This window comes from Mytilus californianus, unplaced genomic scaffold (genome assembly GCF_021869535.1).
Source record: "Mytilus californianus isolate M0D057914Y unplaced genomic scaffold, xbMytCali1.0.p SCAF_9, whole genome shotgun sequence".
Taxonomy (NCBI): Eukaryota; Metazoa; Mollusca; class Bivalvia; order Mytilida; family Mytilidae; genus Mytilus; species Mytilus californianus.
In genome coordinates, this window is record NW_026262745.1 from 22095027 (window position 1) to 22112290 (window position 17264).

The following is a 17264-nucleotide window of genomic DNA, read 5'->3' on the forward strand; positions in this document are numbered from 1 at the left end:
AAGTGGTCAAGATCCCCACCCCTAAACCATATATATTTTGGTTTGTCATGCTAAGATGGTTTGAATGATATACAGGGTTGGTCCCCAGGGGTCATCCCGACCCCCTGCCATTTGAGAAAGTTCTAATATCTTGTAAATGGTCGAGATCCCCACCCCTAAACCATATATATTCTGGTTTGTCATGATAAAGCACATCAAATGTAATACAGGGTTAGTCTCCAGGGGTCACCCCCAACCCATGCCATTTTAAAAAGTTCTAATATCTTGTAAGTGGTCAAGATCCCCACCCCTAAACCATATATATTCTGGTTTGTCATGCTAAGATGGTTTGAATGATATACAGGGTTAGTCCCCAGGGGTCATCCCGACCCCCTGCCATTTGAGAAAGTTCTAATATCTTGTAAGTGATCAAGATCCCCACCCCTAAACCATATATATTCTGGTTTGTCATGCGAAGATGGTTTGAATGATATACAGGGTTAGTTCCCAGGGGTCATCCCGACCCCCTTCCATTTAAGAAAGTTCTAATATCTTGTAAGTGGTCAAGATCCCAACCCCTAAATCATATATATTCTGGTTTGTCATGATAAAGCACATCAAATGTAATACAGGATTAGTCCCCAGGGGTCACCCCCACCCCATGCCATTTAAGAAAGTTCTAATATCTTGTAAGTGGTCAAGATCCCCACCCCTAAACCATATATATTCTGGTTTGTCATGCTAAGATGGTTTGAATGATATACAGGGTTAGTCCCCAGGGGTCATCCCGACCCCCTGCCATTTGAGAAAGTTCTAATATCTTGTAAATGGTCGAGATCCCCACCCCTAAACCATAAATATTCTGGTTTGTCATGATAAAGCACATCAAATGAAATACAGGGTTAGTCTCCAGGGGTCACCCCCACCCCCTGCCATTTAAGAAAGTTCTAATATCTTGTAAGTGGTCAAAATCCCCACCCCTAAATCATATATATTCTGGTTTGTCATGATAATTGATAAAGCACATCAAATGTTATACAGGGTTAGTCCCCAGGGGTTACCCCCACCCCATGCTATTTAAGAAAGTTCTAATATCTTGTAAGTGGTCAAGATCCCCACCCCTAAACCATATATATTCTGGTTTGTCATGCTAAGATGGTTTGAATGATATACAGGGTTAGTCCCCAGGGGTCATCCCGACCCCCTGCCATTTGAGAAAGTTCTAATATCTTGTAAATGGTCGAGATCCCCACCCCTAAACCATATATATTCTGGTTTGTCATGCCAAGATGATTTGAATGATATACAGGGTTAGTCCCCAGGCATCACTAATGCATATAACTTTACTGGACCAAACCAATTTTCATTGGACTTTGCCCAATTTCAGGCGACCATGGGAATTACGAATTATGGGAGCTTCGTTTGGGAGACTTCGTAACAGCATCCTGTTACAATCATTTCTTGTTCTTGTTTGAATCATCTCCTCTTGTTTTGTCCTAGGGATTATATAGAAAACTTCCTGGTATACAGTATTGATTTTGCTCATTGTTGAAGGCTGTACAGCAACATTTAGCTGCTTATAATTAGCCTCATTTGAACTTTGGAGCACCTATAGACTAGTTGTCTCATCAGCAATCATACCACATCTTATTTTATAGACTGGTTGGCTGGAGTCTGAATATTAATTAAGGGTATGTTGATCTAGTTTGAGGTTAAAATGTCGAAAGCCGCAGATCAAAAATGGAAGTGAAAGGTTTTTTGGGGAACTTCAAGGAATTATGCTGCAATTTAATCTGTATTTGGATTCATTGGCTAGTGGTAGTACGTTAGAGAACCACAACCTTCGACAGGAAAACTGACAATTATAGTCCATTAAGATGAGTCAAGTGCACTTGCCACATGCAGGGTTCGAACTTACAACCTCTGCGTTGAAAGGCTAGTGATACAGTAGTTTTAACTACTCCGACAACAACGCCACCAAGGCCTCACCTAAATTTGGATATATGTTATTTAATGAGAAAGATCCTATCAAATATGATGTCTTAAGTTCAAGGTCACATATACGAAAAACAAACTAAAAGCAGTGCAGAAGCAGTGTTTTCGCACATAGAACCTTGCTAGGAAGTAAACTTAGATATGGTAAATCAATACATGGAAGACCCCAAATAATTTGTTAGTCCACATATAAAGGGTAATTCATTTCAGGACGGTACCTTTGGAACATTTCACAACAATTGAGACTATTTTTGTGGTATGATTTCAACAATAGTTTACGTATTATATAAAATGCTATTCCGAATTATTCCATATGTCAAAAAAAAAACATGAATGATTCCCAATCATTGGAGAGCCAACACATGAAACATCTATGCTTAGATTACATGTATAAGTTTGCTAATAAGTCAATTCAAGTAGAACCACAATTGGTAGGTCAGTGGTATTTGATATGCAGTTGTATTAGCATTGGCACATATCAAGTTCATCAAGATTATTTGGCCCTGCCCCTTCAGTCATGGTCTATTGACTTAGAAACTTGAGCTGAATTTACATGTTTTGTGATTGTCTGCAAGGTGATCCATCTCATTTCCATGGCTTTTTTTTGGCCCAGCCCCCTCAGTCCTTTAAATTGCATAGTTTACATTTTGAAGTTGTGATTAGATCAGTTTATGATTACTGTAAATTCAGAAACTATTGTGTGCATTTATTATTGAGATTTTGTTAGTTTAGACTTAAATGCGATTTTAATTTTTACAATTTTGAGAAAAATCCTGTTTAATTCATATAAAATATTTCAAAATGCGAGATTAAATTATTGGGTTTACAACTTTTTCGCAATAATAAAAACCTCGCAATAATTTCTGACTTTACAGTAACCAACAACACTAAGTCAATGATATTTAGTATGCAATTGTAATAGCATTCCCTCTTATATGGCCCTGCCACCCATAGTTTATTGACTTGGAAACTTTTGCATTGTTTAGATGTTAAAGTTTGTGTTTGTTAGTTTAAAGGGAACTTACATATGAGAAGTCAATGGTATTTGGTTTGCAGTTGTATTGGCATTTACAATTTTCAAAGAGGTTATTCAGCCCTGCACCTTCAGTCATGTAAAAAAAAAGAAGATGTGGTATGATTGCCAATGAGACAACTCTCCACAAGAGACCAAATGACACAGAAAATAACAGTTATAGGTCACTGTACGGCCTTCAACAATGAGCAAAGCCCATACCGCATAGTCAGCTGTAAAAGGCCCTGAAAATGACAAATGTAAAACAATTCAAACAAGAAAACTAATGGCCTAATTTATGTACAAAAAATGAATGAAAGACAAATATGTAACACATCAACAAATGACAACCACTGAATTACAGGCTCCTGACATGGGACAGGCGCATACATACAGAATATGGCAAAGTCAAACATGTTAGAGGGATCTTTTGCTTTTTCAGTATTTTACTAATAGATTAACTTAGTTTTTTGCAGTGAATATTTACACAGTATGTCTGAAGTTATTTTTTTTTATTAAAACTCCTTATTTTTGCTCTAAAATCTGAACATTTTTAAATGTGATGATAATTTGATGAAGGCATATGTTATAATGTCTAATTGTTTCTGTTAAAGAAGATTTTAATCGATTGCATCATAAGTGGTGTAGTTGTGATGTCGATAATGTAGGGAAGTTCATTATGAACTGATTTTTGGCATAATTTTGCAAAATTTATGACCGCATTTTGAAAAAAATTAACAGTGGCCACCTACATCAACAAATACTTATGTTAGAATATTCCTCATTTACCAAATTTTTTAGTTTTCACCATAATTTCAATAGGCGAGGGGTGGTGCCACATATAAAATCTTAAAACATGGTTTAAAAAGGTTGCAAATCTCTTGAAAAAAATATGATTTGGTGAATCAACTCATTTGTCTATCTGTTGAGATGAAGAAACCATATTATGAGTTCATTACTTTGAAGTTAAATGTAGTCTGAAATTTGCAAAAAAAATTTTGACATGATTATTTAACTGGAAAATTACATTGAGCTGAATGCAGACCTGACTGAATTGTTATATTAATTTAACTCCCACTAGATAATATTCTTTGCACAGAAATAGATTTTTAATTGGGAAATGGACTTTTAAATGTTATTGTCTACCAAGTTTGAAGCAAGATGAAGGGAAGTCCTAATGAACTACTGATATGATATACATACCATTATCTTAGTCTGTCCATATCAATGATTTTGCCATATCCAAGGATTTGTATAGTAAGAAGGTTCTTTTACTATACAAATCCTTGCTATATCTATCTGCAAATGTGCACCCCACAAGTCACTGTTTTATGCGATTAATTTATTGGGTATCATAGCATAATATACAGAATGGCATTCTTAATTGCCACCAATTGTTTGTGGGAAGAATTTGTAAAATAACTTGTTACAATGTTTGCCAAAATCTACCATAATCCTTAAAACTTTTAAAACAAATAAAAACAATAGAATAAATTAAAGAATAACACACCTTTTCCTGTGAAGAAATGTGTTTACATTAGAACAAAATATTGGGGCCAAAATGGAATCATTAATAGAATCTGTGATAAAAAAAAAACTCTAGAAAAGAATAGTATACAGACTAAGGTTCTTAGCGTGAGAAAAGACTTTTAAACAGTATAATTCAAATTCTAAAACAGGCATATAAATCATAACAAAAAGAGAGACATATGATATACTACTTTCATCCATCCATTCTCACAACTGTCATTCTGATTGGGAATGATTCATCAGGAAACCAATATAATCATAAGTCAGTTGACCTGTTATGTACAAAGAGGGATAACTCGAACATTTTTTTTTAAACATTTTAACAACACAGAGCATATAAACAGAACACATTAATTTATATAATGTATCTAATTGTTATTAGTAAAGGCTTGGGTAATGATTTTTTTTATATATGTTACAGACTACTGCTTACATAGCGACAGACGAATATATGTAGCTGTTACTTCCATTTTAATTTGGGTATTTTTTCCAATCAAAAGGGTAACCTATTCTACAACTAAGAACAAATTGACTTAACTGGTAATACTTCTAACAGTCAGATATATATACAAACAAAGGAAGAAAGATAAGTTACCGATCATGATGCCAGTGGTGTCACCTTTGGTCTGATATTGGCGAATTTCTGATCTTTTTTTTACCAAATCATAAACTCCAGGAACTGTCAAAATGGCTTAGCTGTTTAATTCACCTTAATTTTGACATTAACCGCATTATTATACTTCAATTTTGATTATAAAAAAAGAAGGCGAGACATTTCAGCGTGTGCACGTGTGTTTAGCATAATCTATAAAGATCCGGAACATGTGAATTATCTCTAACGAGAAAACCAACGACCTGATTTGTGACAAAACAATTATACACTACAAAAAACCAATTACGGTAGACAACAAACAACGACCACCAACGAACAACAGAATCCTGACTTGGGACAGCACATACAGAATGTGACGGGTTTAACATGTTTGTGAGCCTTTAGGAAAACAAATTGTGTAACCCCTCCTAATTATATAAAAGATGATCATTCATAACAAAAACAAAAACTCTTTAAGAAGTTTATAGGGTCTGCATTCTCTTTCAAATACAAACTATTTCGCGGTGTTTATTAAGGTCTTCGATGCAAGTTTATACATTAACATGTAAAGTTTAAGATTGTGTCAAGCCCCTTTTAAAATCGAAGTTTGATAGATGTTTGCAAAATATGGTAAAACCATAAATCCCATCAGTTAGGCTCTTTTACATTAAAAATCAACGTTGTTTCATAACACAATTTTCAGGTAGTCTTCATTAATGAAACAAATGTAGTATAAGGGAGGAAGAAAAATAACTACTGAACCTCACATATTGTAAACTCATAAATTACAATCGACAGCACAAACTGATATAAATAATGTAGGTATAGATGTTACACACAAAGATTCACATTTAATTCAAATATAGAACTGATCAGTTTATTTCAGGACGCAAAACTGTATATCTATAGAACACGACAAGAGAGGCGAAAGATACCAAGGGAAATTCAAACTCATAAGTCGAAAATAAACCGACGCCAGGGCTAAAAAGGTAAAAGACATATAGACAAACAATAGTACAAAAACACAACATAGAAAACTAAGGAATGAACAACATGAACCCCACCAAAAACTCGGGATGGGGTGTGTTTTAGGTGCTCCAGAAGGGTAAACAAGATCCAGCTCCACACGTGGTCCCGTCATGTTGCTTATGTCCACATACGGGGAAAGATAAGATATGTATTTATCAAATACTTAGAGCATGGAAGTAATATTGAAAGGAATAACTACAACGCCAGTTCAAAGGTTTCATCTGCGTTACCGCCCATCTTTCGATAACTCGTTAATTGGTTTAATATATGGCATGGTAATTGACTCTCGGCATGTGATCGATCAAATCACTGACACTTTTCGGTCGTTTTCGTGTTCACGGAAATTACGAACAGACAAGTTGTTGTCGTATATACGTGCGAAGTAACCCGAATAGTCCACTCGTTACATTCCGCTGATGTACGTTGCCGAATAGAGTAATTCGTTCAATGTTGATTTTAGTCTAATTTTCCTATTTCTGTTTATTTCGATCTTAAAAACTGGAGAACATGGGTGGATCGTTTTCAATTTTAATATTTACAGATAGTTAAGACGCCATTTCTTAAAAAATTAAGAATATGATTGTACAAAAAATATGTTTGGACCCCCTTTTATTAAATATGAATAATCCAAGTCATGCGTGTATACCAGTCAATTATAATATTCACAAACGTTTCTATTCTTTAAACTAATTCGTATAAATGAATTTGCGATTAGGCAGATAGGGTCAAACTCATATTTTGTCTGTTTGTTTTTATTTTAACTGTAGCGTGTTATATATTAACTGTATAAAAACACTTTTTTTAAAATAGATATATACGAACTTATTATCCCGATTTTAGTTGTCCAGTTTCAATAATGTAATCAATGACATTTATTACATATATACATAAATTTATAAAATACTTGAAAGTAAATATCCTTTTTTAAATCTCGATAAACTTTGCACATTTCAACAGTAAAACAATCTATGTCTTCATTTGTCTTCATTATTTTGTTAAACATCATGTGAAACCTGATCGCTTCGTCGGTATTACCTGTTTTACTCGGGATCCGCTTTCAATCGGAAAATACTTTTAGACCAGTTTAAAACGAACGGTAAAAAGCAAAAATATGCAAAAATAAATACAATTTTCCATGTTTAACTGCTGTAGTGTAAACAATTCTCGTCCGTTTTTTAAGTTTTTTACATCATTCGTTTTATTTTTGAAGGTAGAAGTTTTATATGATACAGAGCCACCTTGTTAATTAATAAACTAGGATTTATCACACAGGTGCTTTATAATTACCGTACTCGATAAAATCACTTGACTGATAAAAAATACCAGATGCCATTTTACAACCGCGGTATCATAGATAGTAACCAAAGGGGTCTTGCCGCTGAGACTATAATTGTATAAAATCACATGACTTTAGTACAGAGCTCTGCAGACCATAAATACATGCTAATTAGTCGTTGTTATTCCTCTCAATATTACTTCCATGCTTAGAGCAAATAACTTATAAATTTTTCAGTATGATAAAACCATTAAATTTATGTAAATTCATTATTTTCCATAATGGTGCTTAGTGGGCTGATATGTACCGATTTTTAGGTTGTCTGTACATTGATAATGTAAAATATCAGCTGCGAGTCACAATTTTATTGAAAATTATAACAAAGTAGGACAGACAAAATATTAGGAAACAGGAAAATATATTTTGAATAATGCAAAACAAATGATACGATAAAATGCATTTTTTTTTCAAAGTTCAAAAAATAGATTTTGTATGTACTAATTTTTCTGCTGAAGTATATTATAAAATACATGTCATTTTTTCATATCAGAACCTTCATCGCCCCTCGGTTATTCGTCAATATAAAAATATGTTTTACTGTTGTTTTTCTCCTCTGTTGAGCATATGATTAAAGATTTCCTATCAAATGTATTACGTTTGGCGTCCGTTGTAAACTTTTTCCCTTTTTGAACTTCTACTTGAGAACCACTTTAAAGGATCAATTATATATTAAACTTTTATTTTTCTCCATTGTTGAAGTATATATGATAAAAAGATCATAATACGTAATTTTTCATTTTTCATATCGGATGGATTTCAGCCCTAGGTCAATATCATCCCTCTAGCCTTAAGCTCATGGGCTGAAATTGAACCTTGGAATGATAATACAACTGATATGAAAAATGCCATGTAATAATCTTGTAATATCAGGACCATAGACAAAATTATACAAGGCACCCCAAAACGGAAAAGGGGAATGTGTCAAAAATACAAAACAACCAGATAGCAGAAAACGTACAAAGGCCACAATGGGTCTACAGCGCAGCGAAAAAATACCGCACTGGAGGCGGAATTCAGCTGGCCCCTAAACACTAATGTATACCAGTTCGAGGACATGGACGCAACTTTAATTCCGAAACATACAAATGAACCAAAATAAAAAAAACCAACACATACCACTTGAAAAGGCTAGAGGTTCCTAACTTGGGACATGCGCAGAAATGCGGATGAGATAAACAAGTACTAGTATTGTGAGATCTCAACCAGCCCCTATACCTCTAGCCAATGTGAAATAAACAAACCCATACAGCAAAACGCACAGAAAAAATAAGTAAAAAGTAATCGGAGTCCGATGTTAGAACAGGAGACAGAAAAAATAAACAACAATGATATTTCGATGGCACATAATTCTTTTCAAAATTGTTCATGGGCACTGATTTCCGAAGTTGTCATTGCTGATATAAACCTTACATATATATAGATATAGTAAGATGTGGTATGAGTGCCAATGAGACAACTCTCCATCCAAATAACAATTTATAAAAGTAAACCATTAAAGGTCAAGGTACGGCCTTCAACACGGAGCCTTGGTTCACACCGAACAACAAGCTATAAAGGGCCACGAAATTACTAGTGTAAAACCATTCAAACGGGAAAACCAACTGTCTAATCTATACAAAACTAGATGTGTCAAAGCGACACGAATGGCCCCGTCTCAAAAAGTTGAAAAATCTGCAATTTCAATAACACATGTGGACACAAACATGATGGTAGTCTCACATATCAAAATCAGCTCAAAATCTGAAGGCATATAGAAAAATTTCCATATAACTGTGATTTTCAACAATTTTCATAATTGTAAACCCTTAATTTTGGCAAAAATTAGCAGAGTGGAACGAAACTTAAACTTGATCTGTAACTCATCATGGTTAGCTCACATACCAAAAATCAGCCTAATATCTGAAAGCATTTAGAAAAAAGGTCCGTATAACTGTGATTTTCAAAAATTTATCAAAGTCCCAAAAACCGAAATTAAGGCAAAAAATAGCCGAGCGGAACGAAACTTAAATTTGATCTGTAACTCATCATGAGTAACTCACATACCAAAATTCAGCCCAATATCTGAAAGCGTTTAGAAAAAAAGTCAGTATAACTGTGATTTTCAACAATTTAATTCAGCCCAATATCTGAAAGCGTTTAGAAAAAAAGTCAGTATAACTGTGATTTTCAACAATTTATCGAAGTCCATAGCCCGTAATTTCGGCAAAAATTAGCCGAGCAGAACAAAACTTAAACTTGATCTGTAACTCATCTTGGTTAACTCACATGCCAAAAATCATTCCAATATCTGAAAGCGTTTAGAAAAAAGTCTGTATAACTGTGATTTTCGCACGAGGATAAAAGCTTATGTGAACGGTTACTGCCAGTCACCACTTATAAAAAAAGTAGTGCTGCATATATCTACGCGTATGATCATATACAATTTTATAGGTGCCTACAGGTCACACCATATTTTATCTGTATCAAATGTGCCTGCAGGTCTCACCAAAAATGTATCTGGACAATAGGTGCCTGCAGATCACATCACTTAAGATCTGTAACATAGCTTATCATTTGAGTCTGCAGGTCAGACTGCTTATTATCTGTACCATAGCCTATTATATATGCCTGCATGTCACACTTTGATTTATATATCTGTATGGTAGGTGCCTGCAGGGCACATCACTTTAGATTTGCACCATATATATAAAAGGAAGATGTGGTATGATTGCCAATGAGACAACTCTCCACAATAGACGGCCTAATTTAAGTACAAAATAATAAACGAAAAACAAATATGAAACACAGCAACAAAAAGTAAAATCACAAAAATACTGAACTCGGAGGAAAATTCCAAAAACGGAAAGTCCCTAATCAAATTGCAAAATCAAATGCTCAAACATATCAAACGAATGGATAACAACTGTCATATTCCTGACTTGGTACAGACATTTTCTTACGTAGAAAATGGTGGATTGAACCTGGTTTTATAGCTAGCTAAACCTCTCACTTGTATGACAGTCGCATATAATTCCATTATGTTGCCAACGATGCGTAAACAAAACAAACAGACATAATAGGTAAAAATGTCAAAAATACAGCAGTCAACATTGTGTTAAAATCTTAATCACCAAAAAAAACAAACAAATATGTAACAAAGAAGCACAAAATGGCATATAGACCGATCACATTAGCATAAATTAAAGACAAGAATACACAAATTTACCATAGTACAATAACACGATGACGGGATGTATAAGTACAGAGCTACGTCATATACGTAACAAAGAAACATAAAAAGGCATGTATAGACAAAGCACATTAGCAAAAATGAAAGACAATAATACGAGAATAATTGTATCATAAACAATAATGACAGAATGTACAAGTACCACAAGTATCTTAATCACAATAAAAACAAACAAACATTTAACAAAGAAGCACAAAAAGGCACACATCAAATTTAACAACCTCATTCATTACTCCCTTATATTTGAATTTTATTTAAGTATGTCAAATCCACCAATTAACGATTGAAAGATATTAAGTACTAGCAGCGAATGGCCAGATTAACACTAACGTAGAATCGCGCGTTTGACGTCAGAATGTAAACGTCACACAGGTAGAGATATAAAATAATAATGTCGTTCAAAGTATGAAAATAATATAGTCTATACTTCTTTAGGCATATCCTCTGCAGAATGTAAATTAGAAGTTACCTTTCCTTCTTGCAACTGACAAATGACAACCACTGAGTTACCGGTTCCTGAATTGGGACAGGCACTTACAGAATGTGGCGGGGTTAAACTACTTGAAGGCGCCAACCCTCTCATAACATGGTATCGTGGTGTAACAGTAGAACATGATAACAAACTATAAAAACAGTTGAAAAAGGCAGGTCACATCAAATAAATAGAAATAGAAAAACATCTTACAAAACACAAAGTGGACGTTGATGGTTACTTGTTCATGCGAATAACAAAAATACACTAAGTACAGATCTGACAGTACTCGCCTATCACAGGAGCCTGAGGGTCAAACTGCTATGCATTAGTCATGTTAGTACCATAAATGCATGCAGGTCACATCACCATAGATCAAAGCCTATAATGGGTGTCTGCAGGTTTTACAGCTTTTTAACTGTACCTTAGCCCATCAGAGGTGCCTGAAGGTCACATCACCATAAATCTTCACTATAGTCTAGCATGGGTGACTGCATGTCACATTGCTCATTTATCTGTACCAAAGACGATAATAGGTACATGCAGGTCACATCACCATAGATCTGCACCATAGTCTATAATAGGTGCCTGTCGGTCTCTTCACTACAGATCTGCACTATAGCCTATCATAGGTTCCTGTAGGTCATACGACTGTTCATCTGCACTATAGCCTATCATAGGTTCCTGTAGGTCACACGACTTTTTATCTGCACTATAGCCTATTATAGGTTCCTGTAGGTCATACGATTGTTTATCTGCACTATAACCTATCATAGGTTCCTGTAGGTCATACGACTGTTCATCTGCACTATAGCCTATCATAGGTTCCTGTAGGTCACACGACATTTTATCTGCACTTTAGCCTATCATAGGTTCCTGTAGGTCATACGACTGTTCATATAAACTATAGCCTATCATAGGTTCCTGTAGGTTATACGTCTTTTTATCTGCACTATAGACTATCATAGGTTCCTGTGGGTCATACAACTTTTTATCTGCACTATAGCCTATCATAGGTTTGGTAAGTCACACGACTTTTTATCTGCACTATTGCCTATCATAGTTTCCAGTAGGTCATACGACTTTTTATTTGCACCATAGCCTATCAAAGATTCCTGTAGGTCACACGACTTTTTATTTGCACTAAAGCCTATCATAGGTTCCTGTAGGTCACACGACTTTTTATCTGCACTATAGCCTATCATAGATTCCTGTAGGTCACACGACTTTTTATCTGCACTATAGCCTATCATAGGTTCCTGTAGGTCACACGACTTTTTATCTGCCCTATAGTCTATCATAGGTTCCTGTAGGTCACACGACTTTTTATCTGCACTATAGCCTATCATAGGTTCCTGTAGGTCACACTGCTATTTAACTGTATCTTATCCTATCATAGGTGCCTGCTGGTCACATCACACATATCTGCACCAAATGCTATCATAGGTGTTGGCAGATCCCATAGCGTTTCATCTGTACCATAGTCTATAGGTGACTGCAGGTCATACAACTTTTTATGTGTACCATAGACTATCATAGATGTCTGCAGTTCATAATGATATCTATCTGTTTATAGTCTTTCTTAGGTGCCTGCAGGCCATACAACATTTTATCTGTACCATACCGGTAGCCTAACATATGTGCCTTCAGGTCACATAACCACAGATCTGCACCATAGCCAATCATTGGTCTATAATAGGTGCATGTAGGTCACTTCATTATAGATCTGCACCATGCATAGCCAATCATAAGTGCCTACAGGTTACATCACCATATATGTGTACCTAAGCCTTTCATAGTAGCCTGCAGGTCACACTGCTATTTATTTATACCATAACCTATCATAGGTGCATCTAGGTCACACAGCTTTCTCTATCATATTCCATCATAGATGACTGCCAGTCATCATAGGTTCCTGTAGGTCACACGACTTTTTATCTGCACTATAGCCTATCATAGGTTCCTGTAGGTCATACAGCTTTTTTTTATCATATTCCATCATAGATGACTGCCAGTTATCATAAGTGCCTGTAGGTCACACAGTCTTTTGTATGTACTATATCCAATCATGGGTGCATGTAAGTCACACCACTGATTTGTGTACTGTATCCTTTTATAGTGCTTGCAGGTTTATTATAGGTGCATGTAGGTTTCACCGCTTTTTTATGTTCCATATCCTAGCATAGGTGCCTGCAGGTTAAACCAAAAATTATCTGTACCATCATTGCCTTCAGGTCATACTTTTATTCCTATGTAACATTAGCCTTTTGTAATTACCTGCAGGTCACACTGATATGTATCTGTACCAGAGCACATTATATGAGACTGCAGGTCACGTCACATAGATCTGTATCATAGGTGCATGCAGGTCTTATTCTCATAGATCCTTACCAGAGCCCATCATAGGAGCCTGCAGGTCACATGATTGCTATGTAAATGTTACATAGCCTATACTCGGTGTCTGCAGGTCACACAACTTTTATCTCTAACATAGCCTATCATATGTGACTGCAGGTTACACTGATATTTATCCACACTTTTGCATATTACAGGAGCCTTCAGATCCAATCCCAATATAGATCTGTAGCATAGGTGCATGAAGGTTGAATCCTGTAATACAATATGGATAAATACCATGGTGTCTTACATGCACCTATGATAGGAAAAAGAAAATAACAGAACTATAATATGATATTGAAATGACATGGTGACCTATAGGCACATATGAAAGAATATGTAAAATAACAGGGTGATTTACAGCCCCCTATATTATGATATTATGGATAAATACCATGGTGATCTACAGGCACCTATGATAGGATATGTAAAATAACAGGGTGACCTACAGACACATGTGATAAGATAATATAAATAACAGCGTGACCTACAGGCACCTGTGATGAGATTTTGTAAATAACATGGTGACCTACAGGCACCTGTGATAAGATTTTGTAATTAACAGGGTGACCTACAGGCACATATAATGTGATATGGAAAATAACGAGGGGACATACATGCATTTATAATATGACATGGTAAACAACAGGGTGAGGTACAAGTACCACTGAAATTATTGGCAAAGATCAAAAGCAGTGTGATATACAGGCACCTAGGATATAATATGGTACAGATCAATAACAGGGTGGCCTACAGGCAAATTTGATACTTAAATAGGATATGGTAAAAATTAACAGACATATAATCTTCAGCAACTTTGATAGGATATGAGAGAGACTAAAATAAGATTATTTACAAGCACTTTTCATTGGAAATGGTACAGATCAAAAACAAGATGACCTACATGCGCTTTTGAAAGGGTATGATACAGACCAATAGCAATGTGACCTCTTGCACCTTTGATATGATATGGTACAGATCAATAGCAAGCTGACCAATAGGCACATTTGAAATAATATGGTACAGATCAATATCAGGGTGACCTACAGGCACCGCAGATGATTATGGTACAGATCAATAGCAGGGTGACCTACAGGCACCTAAGATAACTATGGTACAGATCAATAGCAGCGTGCCCTACACGCACCTCGAATAATTATGGTACATATCAATTACAGGGTGACCTACATGCAATTTTGATAATTAAATAGGATATGGTAAAAATGAACAGACATATAATCTTCAGTAACTTTGATATCATATGGGAGAGACTAAAATAAGATTACATACAAGCACTTTTCTTTGGAAATGGTACAGATCAAAAACAAGGTGACCTACATGCGCTTTTGAAAGGGTATGATACAGATCAATAGCAATGTGACCTCTTGCACTTTTCATATGATATGGTACAGATCAATACAAGGGCCACCTATGGGCACATTTGAAATAATATGGTACATATCAATATCAGGGTGACCTACAGGCACCGCAGATGATTTTTGTACAGATCAACAACAGGGTGAACTACATGCACCTCATATAATTATGTTACAGATCAATAGCAGGGTGAACTACAGGCACCGCAGATGATTATGGTACAGATCAATAGCAGGGTGACCTACAGGCACCGCAGATTATAATGGTACAGATAAATAGCAGGGCGACCTACAGGCACCTCAGATGATTATGGGACAGATCAATAGCAGGGTGACTCACAGGTACCGCAGATGATTATAGTTCATATCAATAACAGGGAAACCTACAGGTACTGCAGATAATTATGGTACAGATCAATAGCAGGGTGTCCTACAGGCACCGCAGATAACTGTGGTACAGATCAATAGCTGTAAGCAGCGTGCCCTAAACGCGCCTCGAATAATTATGGTACATATCAATTACAGGGTGACCTACAGGCCCTTCAGAAAATTATGGTACATAACGATAATCAGTAAACTGTCATTTGACGAGCTGAAAGACATCTGCATTTTAATGTATTTTATGCAATGAACAAAGGAAGCTATTAAAGGAAGCTATTAAACCAAGAGTTCCAAATGGTGAAGTTGAAGTCATCCCTTCGTAAATTTTACGGACGCCATTACGAGTTGGTTGACATTTATGGAATATCCGTTTCACAGATGATATCGTATATGTTCCTTATGTCGTAACTACAATCCCGTTCCCTTATCACGATTGTGACCTACCGAATAAGACTATACACCGAGTTTGTAATAAAATGAGCAACACGAGGGGTGCCACATGTGGAGCAAGATCTGCTTACCCTTCCGAAGCACATGAGATCATCCCCAGTTTTTGGTTGGGTTCGTGTTGCTTAGTCTTTAGTTTTCTATGTTGTGTTTTCTGTACTATTATTTGTCTGTTTGTCTTTTTATTTTTTAGCCATGGCGTTGTCAGTTTATTTTCGATTTATGAGTTTGACTGTCCCTCTGGTATCTTTCGCTCCTCTTTTATATAGTATTTAGTGCCAACTGCATTATACCTAGACCGATGTTACAAAAGACAACACTTTTGATAGGAAATGGTATTGATCAAAAATAAGGAAACCTATATGCACTTTTGAAAGGGTATGATACAGATCAATATCAATGTGACCTCTTGCACTTTTCATATGATATAGTACAGATCAATACAAGGGCCACCTATGGGCACATTTGAAATGCTATGGTACAGATCAATATTAGAATGGCCTACATGATTATGGTACAGATCAACAACAGGGTGAACTACATGCACCTCATATAATTATAGTACAAATCAATAGCAGGGTGAACTACAGAAAACTCAGATAATTATAATACTGATCAATATCAGGGTGACCTACAGGCACCGCAGATGATTATGATACAGATCAGTAGCAGAGTGTCCTACAGGCACCGCAGATGATTATGGGACAGATCAATAGCAGGGTGACCTACAGGCACCGCAGATTATAATGGTACATATCAATAGCAGGGTGACCTACAGGCACCGCAGATTATAATGGTACAGATCAATAGCAGGGTGACCTACAGGCACCTCAGATTATTATGGTACAGATCAATAGCAGGGTGACCTACAGGCACCGCAGATTATAATGGTACAGATCAATAGCAGGGTGACCTACAGTCACCGCAGATAATTATGTTACAGATTAATAACACGGTGACCTACAGGCACCGCAGATAATCATGGTACAGATCTATAACAGGGCTACCTACATGCACCTCAGAATTATGGTACATATCAATAGCAAGGTGACCTACAGGCCCTTCAGAAATGGTACAGAACGATAATCAGTAAACTGTCATTTGACGAGCAGAAAGACATCTGCATTTTATGCAATGAAGAAAGTTTTATAGTATTTAGTGTCAACTGCATTATACCTGGACCGATGTTACAAAAGTAAACATGTTCCACATTTATGAAGATGTTGTTATCTTGTTGCTTCATCAATGTGCCTGGAAGTAACTCCGGTGGTACATGTTAACCCGACATGTTTACCATTATACAGCTCAGAACAGAACAGTTGTTTGAATCGGGCTATACAAGAGCCTTGATATAATGTAATTATACAAATGCAAATGTAGTTAAAAACATATTGATGTAAAATTATAGAAAATTAGATTGGCAGAAAAACAAAACCTAATTATAATTATTAATTAAAAATATAAAAGATCTGACACCTAACCATACTAG